Genomic DNA, 10,280 nt, shown 5'->3' with positions numbered 1-10,280 from the left:
TCGCAACACCCCAAAGACCCTCTGAGACTGTCTGAACACACACTTAGAAGGCCTCCGGGACTGTCTGTACACACCCTGGGCCCTCTGAGACTGTCTGACACCACACACCACCCCAGGCCCTCTGAGGAACTGTCTGGCACCACACACCACCCAAGGCCCTCTGAGGAACTGTCTGGCACCACACACCTGGGCCCTCTGAGACTGTCCAGCACCACCCCAGGCCTCTGAGACTGTCTGGCAACCTGCCCCAGGGCCCTCTGGGGACTGTCTGGCTACACACTGCCCAAGGCCCTCTGAGACTGTTGGCACCACCACCCAGGCCCTCTGAGACTGTCTTGGCACCACCGGGCCTCTGAGGGTATCTGGCACAGGCCCTCTGGGGACTGTCTGGCACCACACACCCCCAGGCCCTCCTGAGGTGTCTGGCTTCACACCACCCCAAGGCCCTCTGAGGACTGTGCTGCACCACACACCTGCCCCAAGGCCCTCTGAGGAACTGTCTGGCACACCACCCCAGGCCCTCTGAGACTGTCTGGCACCAAGGCCCTCTGAGGGACATACCCCCAAGGCCTCTGAGACTGTCTGGCTACCCAAAGGCCCTCTGAGAACTGTCTGGCACCACCACCCAAGGCCCTCTGAGGAACTGTCTGACACCACCCCAAGGCCCTCTGAGGAACTGTCTGGCACACACACACCACCCCAGGCCCTCTGAGACCTGTCTGGCACACACACCCCCCAGGCCCTCTGAGGTTGTGCAGCACACACACACCCCAAGGCCCTCTGAGGTCTGTCTGGCACCACACACCACCCCAGGGCCTCTTAGAACTGTCTGGCCACACACACCCCAAGGCCCTCTGAGACTGTCTGGCACCTGCACCCCAAAGGCCCTCTGAGGAACTGTCTGGCATCCCACCTACCCCCCAGGCCCCTCCTGGGGAACTGGTCTGGCACCACACCCAGGCCCTGTGGGAACTGTCTGCACACACACACACCAAGGCCCTCTGAGGAACTCTGTTCCACACACACCACCCCAAGGCCCTCTTGGGAACTGTCTGTTTCCTCACACACCACCCAAGGCCCCCTGAGGAACTGCTGGCACCACACCCAAAAAGGCCCTCTGAGGAACTGTCTGGCACCACACACCACCCCAGGCCCTCTGAGAACTGTCTGGCAACACACACCCCAAGGCCCTCTGGGGAACTGTCTGCACCACACACCACCCCAAGGCCCTCTGAGGAACTGTCTGGCACCACACACCACCCAAAGGCCCTCTGAGAACTGTCTGGCACCACCCCAGGCCCTCTGGGGAACTGTCTGGCACCACACACCACCCCAAGCTCTGAGGAATCTGTACCACACACTAAGGCCCTCTGAGGAACTCTGGCACCACACCACCCCAAAGGCCCTCTGAGGACTGTCTGGCACCACACCACCCCAAGGCCCTCTGAGACTGTCTGGCACCACACACACCACAAGGCCCTCTGAGACTGTCTGGCACCACACACCACCCCAAGGCCCTCTGAGGAACTGTCTGGCACCACACACCACCCAAGGCCCTCTGAGGAACTGTCTGGCACCACACCACCCCAAGGCCCTCTGAGGAACTGTCTGTCACCACACACCACCCAAGGCCCTCAACAGTGTCGCGATTGTCTCCATTAATGGTGAAGAAAAAATGGGTGAAAAATAGGTGCAGGAGGAAGGGACTTACGGCGAGGAGGAGGAGAGGATGGGTGGGAGATGAAGAGAAGCAGGAGGAGGAGGAAGAGGAGGAGGAGGAGGAGGGAGGAGGAGGGAGGAAGAAGAGGGATGGGTGGGAGATGAAGAGAAGGAGGAGGAGGAGGGGAGGGAGAGGAGGGAGGAGGGAGGGAGGAGGAGGAGGGAGGAAGAGGAGGGATGGGTGGGAGATGAAGAGAAGCAGGAGGAGGAGGGAGGGTGAGGAGGGGGGAGGAGGAGGAGGAGGAGGAGGAGGAGGAGGAGGAGGAGGGATGGGTGGGAGATGAAGAGGAGGAGGAGGGAGGGAGGGGAGGAGGAGGAGGAGGAGGAGGAGGAGGAGGAGGAGGGATGGGTGGGAGATGAAAGAGGAGGAGGGGGAGGAGAGGAGGGAGGGTGAGGAGGAGGGGGAGGAGGAGGGAGGAGGAGGAGGGAGGGAGGGAGGAGGAGGGATGGGTGGGAGATGAAGAGGGAGGAGGAGGGGAGGGAGGGAGGAGGAGGAGAGGAGGAGGAGGAGGAGGAGGAGGAGGAGGAGGATGGGTGGGAGATGAAGAGAGGGAGGGAGGAGGGGGAGGGAGAGAGGAGGAGGAGGAGGAGGAGGAGGGAGGAGGGAGGAGGGAGGAGGGAGGAGGAGGAGGAAGAGGAGGAGGAGAGGAAGAGGAGGAGGAGGGAAGAGGAGGAGGAGGAAGGAAGAGGAGGAGGAGGAGGAGGAGGAGGAGGAGGAGGAGGAGAAGAGGAAGGAAGAGGAGGAGGGATGGGTGGGAGATGAAGAGAGGAGGGAGGAGGGGAGGGAGAGGGAGGAGGAGGAGGAGGAGGAGGAGGAGGAGGGAGGAGGAGGAGGAGGAGGAGGGAGGAGGAGGAGGGAGGGAGGAGGAGGGATGGGTGGGAGATGAAAGAGAGGAGGAGGGGGAGGAGAGGAGGAGGAGGAGGAGGAAGAGAGGAGGAGGAGGGAGGGATGGGTGGGAGATGAAGAGAGAGGAGGAGGAGGGAGGAGGGAGGGAGGAGGAGGAGGAGGGAGGAGGAGGAGGGAGGAGGAGGAGGAGGGAGGATGAGGGAGGAAGAGGAGGAGGAGGAAAGAGGAGGAGGAGGAAAGAGAGGGAGGAGGAAGAGGAGGAGGAGGAGGAGGAGGAGGAGGAGGAGGGAGGAGGAGGAGGAGGGAGGAGGAGGAGGAGGAGGAGGAGAAGAGAGGAGGAGGAGGGAGGGAGGAGGAGGAGGAGGGAGGAGGAGGGAGGAGGAGGAGGAGGGAGGGAGGAGGAGGAGGAAAGAAAGAAGGAGGAGGAGGGTTTGGTGGGGGAGAGGAAGGGAAGGAAGAGGTTGGGATGAATAGGAAAAGGAAAGAGGAGGAGGAGGAGGGGGATAAGGAGGAGCAGTATAACAAAGAAGAAAAACTAGAATAATAAGAGCAAGAAAAAGAAGAACAAAGAGAAGAATAAGAAGATAAAGTAAGATAAATAGGTAAATAGATGATAATGAGAGCAAGTGTGTGATAGATGGACGGTGGTGCTAAGAAACTTCAACTGCAAGATGGTGATGAATGAGAAGGCTTTATGGTAAGATTGAGGCTGCCTGGGTCACTACACACACACACACACACAAAACACGCTCACACACACACATGCACACACACATACACACACACACAGCGAAATAATCTCCTGCAAGAGTTTTGTCAATATTGAAGGACTTGTGATTTAAGGTGAATAGATCAAGGTGTTGAGTTAATTTGGTTCAGGTTTGGTTGAGATTTGGTTGATGTGGTAAGTTTGTCTTTTAAAGGGACTGTGTATTTTTCAAGCATGTTTTTTTTTATTCAGAGTGTTGCAGGGTATGTGTGTGTGTGTGTGTGTGTGTGTGTGTGTGTGTGTGTGTGTGTGTGTGTGTATGTGTGTACAGGGGTGAGGTCAAATCCCCGACTCAGTAGTGTTGGTTGTGAACTTTTAAGAGGTCACGGGGTGCGGTGGTCGGGTGCATGCTCCCCTCCCTTCCTAACGTTCGCTGGTTCGAGCCCCACCCCTCTCAGTCCACCCAGCTGTGAATGGGTACCTAAATTTACACCTCTTGAAGGGAATCTGCAGCTTAGAAACTACCTCTTGAGACACCTGAAGTCACCCTTGAAATTACCCTTGAAGTCACCCTTGAAATCACCCTTGAAGTCACCCTTTAAAGTCACCGTTATTTTATGGTGTTTAAATTATGTTTTGCTGTTTTCTTGTTTTATCTTTGTTTTAATATTTCTTTAGTTGTTTTTAAATCGTATTCTAATTGTGTTTTTGTTGTGATTCACGTGTTTGTTTGTATATTTTTGTCCCATGTTTTACTATATTTGTTTTTGTGTTTTAGTTGTTTTAATTATTGTCTAGTAAGGTTTAATAGTGTGTGTCTATCCTAACTACCTACCTGGCCGGGACCATACACCTTAATGATGTATGTCACGTGCTAATAACCAGGACTAATGACCTTCTGTTATCTCGTTGTTTATATTTCCTTTACTGTGTTGTTGTTGTTTATGGTTGATTAGATTGTTGTTCTTCTTCTTGTTTTTGTTGTTTAGATCGTGATTGTTGTTGTTGTTGTTGTAGTTGTTGTTGTAAATGTTTTCCTTCCATCCTTTCACTCCCTTCTTAATTCCTGCCATCCCTCCCACCTTTCTTCCCCCAATCACACCTCCTTCCCTCCTATAGACCCTCACCCTCCCTCCCCACACCTCCCATTCTCTCCCCTCCCCACCTCTTTCTTCCACCCCAATCCTCCTACCCTTCCTCCACCTCCTCCTCACACCTTTCCCCTCCTAATCACCTCCCAATCACCCCCCCAATCATTCTGCTAATCACAGTCAGTTATGAGTTAGTTGAATATACTACGTTTTTATGATTATTAGTAATATTAAGGAAGGATGAGCCTTATCTATAGGTGGCAGTTGGGTCATTATCGCCTGACAATGGTATCCCTTCCTTAGAGAGAGAGAGAGAGAGAGAGAGAGAGTGTGTGTGTGTGTGTGTGTGTGTGTGTGTGTGTGTGTGTGTGTGTGTGTGTATACTGTATATAACTAAACACACGAGTAGAGTGAACTGTGGGTAGCAGAGACCGTAGAGTTTATTACCATATCTCTTCCTTCTTCACATTCTCAGTCCTTTCTTCCTTTCTCTCTCTCTCTCTCTCTCTCTAATTACCTCATTAAATCATTCAAATTATCACTTTAATTACTGTCTCCTTCTTTTCCTTTCTCTAGCTGCCTCATTAAATCACTCATTACCCTCACCCATAACATAGTCAATAAGGTCACGCCATGTTAATTCTAAGATGCGTCACCTCACATATATGCAAAGTCATGTCAATTCTTTATACGTACATGTTAACTGTTTCTACACACGGGTATATCAATTAGTGTGCGTGTGTGTGTGTGTGTGTGTGTGTGTGTGTGTGTGTGTGTGTGTGTCTTTATATTGTATAGCATGAGTAAGTGAAACATGGGTAGCAATAACCGTAGAGTTTATATATTAATATATATCGACTCACAAACTCACAGTAGGACTCACAGGTACGACTCACAAGGTAGAACTCACAGGTACGACTCACAAGGTACGACTCACAAGTGGGACTCACAGGTAGGACTCACAAGGTAGGACTCACAAGGTAGGACTCACAAGGTGGGACTCACCCTTCTTGGCGGTGTGGAAGAGGTCATCCCAGGGCACGTACTGGATGTCAAACACTAGTGTAGTATTAGGTAAGATGATCTTGTCTGTGTTGATTCTGTATACGGCGTACTTGAAGGATAACTCTGTCGCCGATTCTCTTTGGTCCTCAGTCAAGATCGCTCCTGTAGGGGGGGGTGGAGGGAGAGATAAATGGGGAGTTAATAATGGGGTGAGGAGAGATATAATGGGGAGTTAATGGGGTTGAAGATATAATGGGAGTTAATAATGGGGTGAGGAGAGATATAATGGGGAGGTTAATAATAGGGTGGAGGGAGAGATAAATGGGGAGTTAATAATGGGTTGAGGAGATATAATGGGGAGGTTAATAATAGGGTGGAGGGAGAGATAATGATGGGGTGAGGAGAGATACTGGGGGGTAATAATAGGGTTAGAGAGATAATGGGGGTTAATAATAGAGGTCAGGAGAGAGATAATGGGGTGAGATATGATGCGGAATGAGATAATAGGGTAAGTAATGGGAGATAAAGAGAGAAGAGATAATGTAGTTAACAATGAGGTAAGGAGAGATAATGGGGGTGAGTAATGGGGTTATTATGACTCATATATGGGGAAGACAAGTTATGCAAGGGGGTAATTATGGGGCTGTTATGGGGTCAAGATAAATACATAATAACAATAATCGTCACTAATTACACACCTGGCCTTAAACAACCAAAAATTCGGTTAATTAGACTCATTAATGACCTTTCAGTAATGATTATAAATAATTAGTTAAATATTATACAGTTCGGATAATTAGGTCGTTTAATTAATAATTATCATTAAGTTAGGGATACAATTAATTTCAAAGGTCATTAGCAATATTTAATTACTTAATCTAAACCTAATCTAACATAACCTCACACTAACCTAACCTTAACCTCTCTCTCTCTCTCTCTCTCTGTCTCTCTCAGCGATTCTCATCTCCTTGGGTCATTGAGGGACCAACCAGGTGGACGGCTATCTCAAGGCTGATGGGCGAGATGAAGACACTCAGGTTAAAATGGCTCCAAGAATACAAGTCTGATCTCCCTCTGATGGGGTTAACATTCTGATGGTGGTCAGCTCATGATGGTGTTGGGTGCGTGTGTTGTGGTGTGCTCGGGGTAAGGTTGGGTTGGGTTGGGTTGGGTTGGTTCGTGTTTAGTACAGGATTGAGGATCAGTTTGGGAAGTCCATTGTCTTTACTGTTTTATTGGTCCTCTCTCTCTCTCTCTCTCTCTCTCTCTCTCTCTCTCTCTCTCTCTCTCTCTCTCTCTCTCTCTCTTTCTCTCTCTCTCTCTCTCTTTCTCTCTCTTTTAACGCTTCCTCACAAAATACCATCTCATGAAAAATTCTCACCAATGATCCTTCCTCCTCTAACTTCCTTCCTCCTCCTCCTCCTCCTCCTCCTCCTCCTCCTCCTTCCTTCCTCTCACTATCTTCCTCCCTCCTCCAGTTTCTCCTCCTCTGTCACTTTCACTGTATCTTTTCCTCCTCTCCTCCTTCCTCTCTTTATATCTTCCCTTCCCTCTCCTCCTCTTCTTCTTCTTCCTTCTCGTTTCCTTCGTCCTCCTCCTTCCCCTTCCTTACAGCATTTCTCTACATCTTTCTTTCTTCCTTCTTCCTCTTCCTTCCCTCACTATATTTCTCCTCCTTCTTTTTCCTCTCCTTCTTCCTTCCTTCCTTTCATCCTTCCTTTCTTCATCCTTCCTTACTGCATTTCCTACATCTTTTCTTTCTTTTCTTCTCTTCCTTCCCTCACTATATTTCTCTTTTCTCTTCCTTCCTTCCCTCCTTCCTTCTTCCTTCCTTCCTTCTCTCTTCCTTTCATAGTTGATGTTAGAAGAAATGTATCCCGTCTTCAAACCAACCATTCAAGACCATACTGTACGATCTACTCTCTATTCCTTTGTCTGTCTGTCTGTCTGTCTGTCTGTCTGCTTGTCTGTCTGTCTGTCTGTCTGTCTGTCTGTCTGTTTGTCTTCAGTGTGACAGCCAACATTATTTTCTTCTTCCTTTTCAATTCTTGTGTTACCTGGTTCTTTTCTTCGACTATTGTTGCTACTCCCTGCTAGTTTGTCTGTCTGTCTGTCTGTCTATCTGTCTGTCTGTCTGTCTATTTGTGTCTCATGTAAAGCAAAACCTATTCTTTATATGCAGGACAAAACAGACTAGACAACTCCCTCTTCTCTTCTCTTCTCTTCTCTTTCCAAATAGAACAACAGTAACAACCATGTCACTTTGTATCTGTAAGACCTCGTGTGTGTGTGTGTGTGTGTGTGTGTGTGTGTGTGTGTGTTCCTCTTCCCTCATCCAAGTTAACAATAGCAGAAGAGTAAAAAACAAAAGAACAACAAAATCCCTCATGAAGGCACAATGACACAAATGTTATAGGAGGAAGGTTCTATTGTTATGTAAAATGTTCTCCATAACAGTGAGAGGAGTAAGTACCACGTGACAGCTGCCAGTTCAGTGTTGTATCGTAAATAGAGAGTACTGGCATCTCTCATTCTAGCCCCTCACACACTCCTACCCTCACAGCACCTCCTTCACCCTTCATCCTATCACAAATGCCTGTTTCCATTCTCCGACCAACTCAAATATTTTATCTGAGAATTCGTTTCAACATCAGTGCCACGAAGCGTTTGATGTTCCCCAAAATAATAATAACTGAGCCAGATGTTTACAAATTTGGCGGGAAAATATCACGTGTGTCAGTACAAAGGTAAACAAACAATACGACCTGGATAAACAAATATTAATAGCAGGATAAACAAACAACAACAACGAGAAGAAAAAATGGCGGGGAAATATAACGTGGTAGAAAGCAAAATAAACAAGCATTAATGACGTGAACGATATTTAGCATTTAATATCACGTGGGGAGGGAGGCGGAGGAGGGCAGTACGAAGGTAAACAATCAACAACGACGGGAATAAAATTTGGCGGGAAATTTCACGTAGCGGCACAAATGTAAACAAACAACAAATGAGCCTCGACAACAGAACAAATTAAAAGACCGTGAGAGAGAGAGAGAGTGTTGCCAGAACTCCCGAGCCGCTTGACGACCTCTGCAATGATGTGATTCTGTGTATGTATGTATGTACTGTATGTATGTATGTGTGTATGTATGTATGGAGAGGGTTTTAATGCCACACACGTTGAACTTCGTGAGGTGGATATAAGAGGCGGATAAACGGGTTAAGGAAACAAGAGCTAGTTGGTGTGTACGGGGCAGGGAGCTTGGCGATTGGCTGGGCGAGTTTTTATCTCGGAGTGCCTGGTAGTGATGGTCTCTCTCTCTCTCTCTCTCTCTCTCTCTCTCTCTCTCTCTCTCTCTCTCCACACCCCATCTCATTCTTACTTCCTCCTTTTCCCATTTCCCCGTTCTTCCAATCCCCTTTCTCTCCCTCCTCTCATTCTTCCCTCCCTCTCTCTCCCACCTCCCTTTTCACTTTCTCCAATCTTTCACTCCTCTCTGCCCCTCTCATCCGTCCTCTTCCCTCTGTTCTCTCCCTTCTCCTCTCTCACCCCCACTCCTCCCTCCTCCCTCTCCGTCCTACCTCTAACGTCCCCATTCTCTCACCCTCCCTCTTTCACTCGTGTCTCTCACTTCACCTCTCTCTTCCTCCTCTCCTCCTCTCAGTCCCCTTCCACCTCCTCTCACTTCCTCCTCCTCTCCCTCTCCTGCACCAGTAATCACACGAGGGCAGAACATTAGCCCTCAACAACCTCTGTGTGTGTGTGTGTGTGTGTGTGTGTGTGTGTGTGTGTGTGTGTGTGTGTGTGTGTCAGCCTCGGTTCACAGTCTCAAAAATTAGGGGGCATCAGTATTCGCTCCTCTCCCTCCGCTTAAGGTACAAGTCTCAGCATCGCCTTTATGCCAAGGGACATTATTGCGACGTGGTGGTCTAAGTCAGCAAGTAAAAATGCCTTCTCAATCTCAATTACGGTGGGTGGGAGAGGGTGGGGGAGAGGATTGGGGAGAGAGGGTGGGGGAGAGGTGGGGAGAGGGGGTGGGGGGGGAGAGGGTGGGGGGGGGGGTGGGGAGGGTGGGGAGAGGGTGGGGGAGAAGAGTTGAGGTTGAGGTAGAGCTTTGAGAATCTATCTTTCACGTAACTTAAAATAAACTGATCTTTGTAGCGTAACTTGAGTGAGACAGACGAGGTCACTTGAGATATAAGAAAATTGACCTTACGAACTCTTAAGGGTTGAGGTAGACCAGTGCTGGGACGCCGCGGTAGTTTACATGCGTGTAGTGTAGTTAGTGACCACATTAGGCAACACGAGTGATATTACTTAATCTACTTAATATGTGGACCCTCTGATAGTGTAGCTCTCTCTCTCTCTCTCTCTCTCCCTCTCTCTTGCACCCTTCCTCCTCTTTCCCTCTCCCTCTCAACCTCTTTCCTCTCTCCCTCTGTACCCCCCCTCTCCGTTTCTCTCCTCTCTCTCTCCCCGCCCAGCCTCACTCTCTCCCCGCGGCCTCTCGCTCTCCCCGTGGCCTTTTCTCCCACGGCCTCTCTCTATCCCCAGCCTCACTCTCCCCTCCGCCTCTCGTCTCCCCTGGCCTCCCTCTCTCTCCCGCGGCCTCTCTCTCTCCCCGCAGCCTCTCATCTCTCTCTCCCGGCCTCTCGCTCTCCCCCGTCGCCTCTCCTCTCTCCCTGCGACCTCTCACTCTCTCCCATGACCTCTCCACTCTCTCCCCGGCCTCCTCCTCTTACCCAGGCCTCCCCTCTCTCCCGACCTTCTCGGCCTCACACTCACTCCCCTCGACCTCTCCTCTCTCCCCGGGCCTCTCGCTCTCTCCCGTCGCCTCTCACTCTCTCCCTGCGACCTCTCACTATCTCCCCGCGGCCTCTCCTCTCCCACAGCCTCCTCTTTCAG

The 10,280-nt window shown here is 50.2% G+C and overlaps 1 protein-coding gene across 3 annotated transcripts in view; it reads right to left on the bottom strand.

Annotated features, from left to right (window-relative positions):
* LOC121854669 (glutamate receptor ionotropic, kainate 2-like) overlaps positions 1-5,504 on the bottom strand; it is a 68,855-nt gene extending 63,351 nt beyond the window's left edge. For all 3 annotated transcript variants that reach the window (XM_042349361.1, XM_042349362.1, XM_042349363.1), the window contains exon 1: positions 5,372-5,504. The gene's annotated coding sequence lies outside the window, so the exon portion shown is untranslated. The remainder of the gene's footprint in view (positions 1-5,371) is intronic.
* Between the last annotated feature and the right edge of the window lie 4,776 nt (positions 5,505-10,280).

This window comes from Homarus americanus, unplaced genomic scaffold (genome assembly GCF_018991925.1).
Source record: "Homarus americanus isolate GMGI-L3 unplaced genomic scaffold, GMGI_Hamer_2.0 scaffold8280, whole genome shotgun sequence".
NCBI lineage: Eukaryota > Metazoa > Arthropoda > Malacostraca > Decapoda > Nephropidae > Homarus > Homarus americanus.
This window is presented reverse-complemented; position numbering and strand designations above follow the sequence as displayed.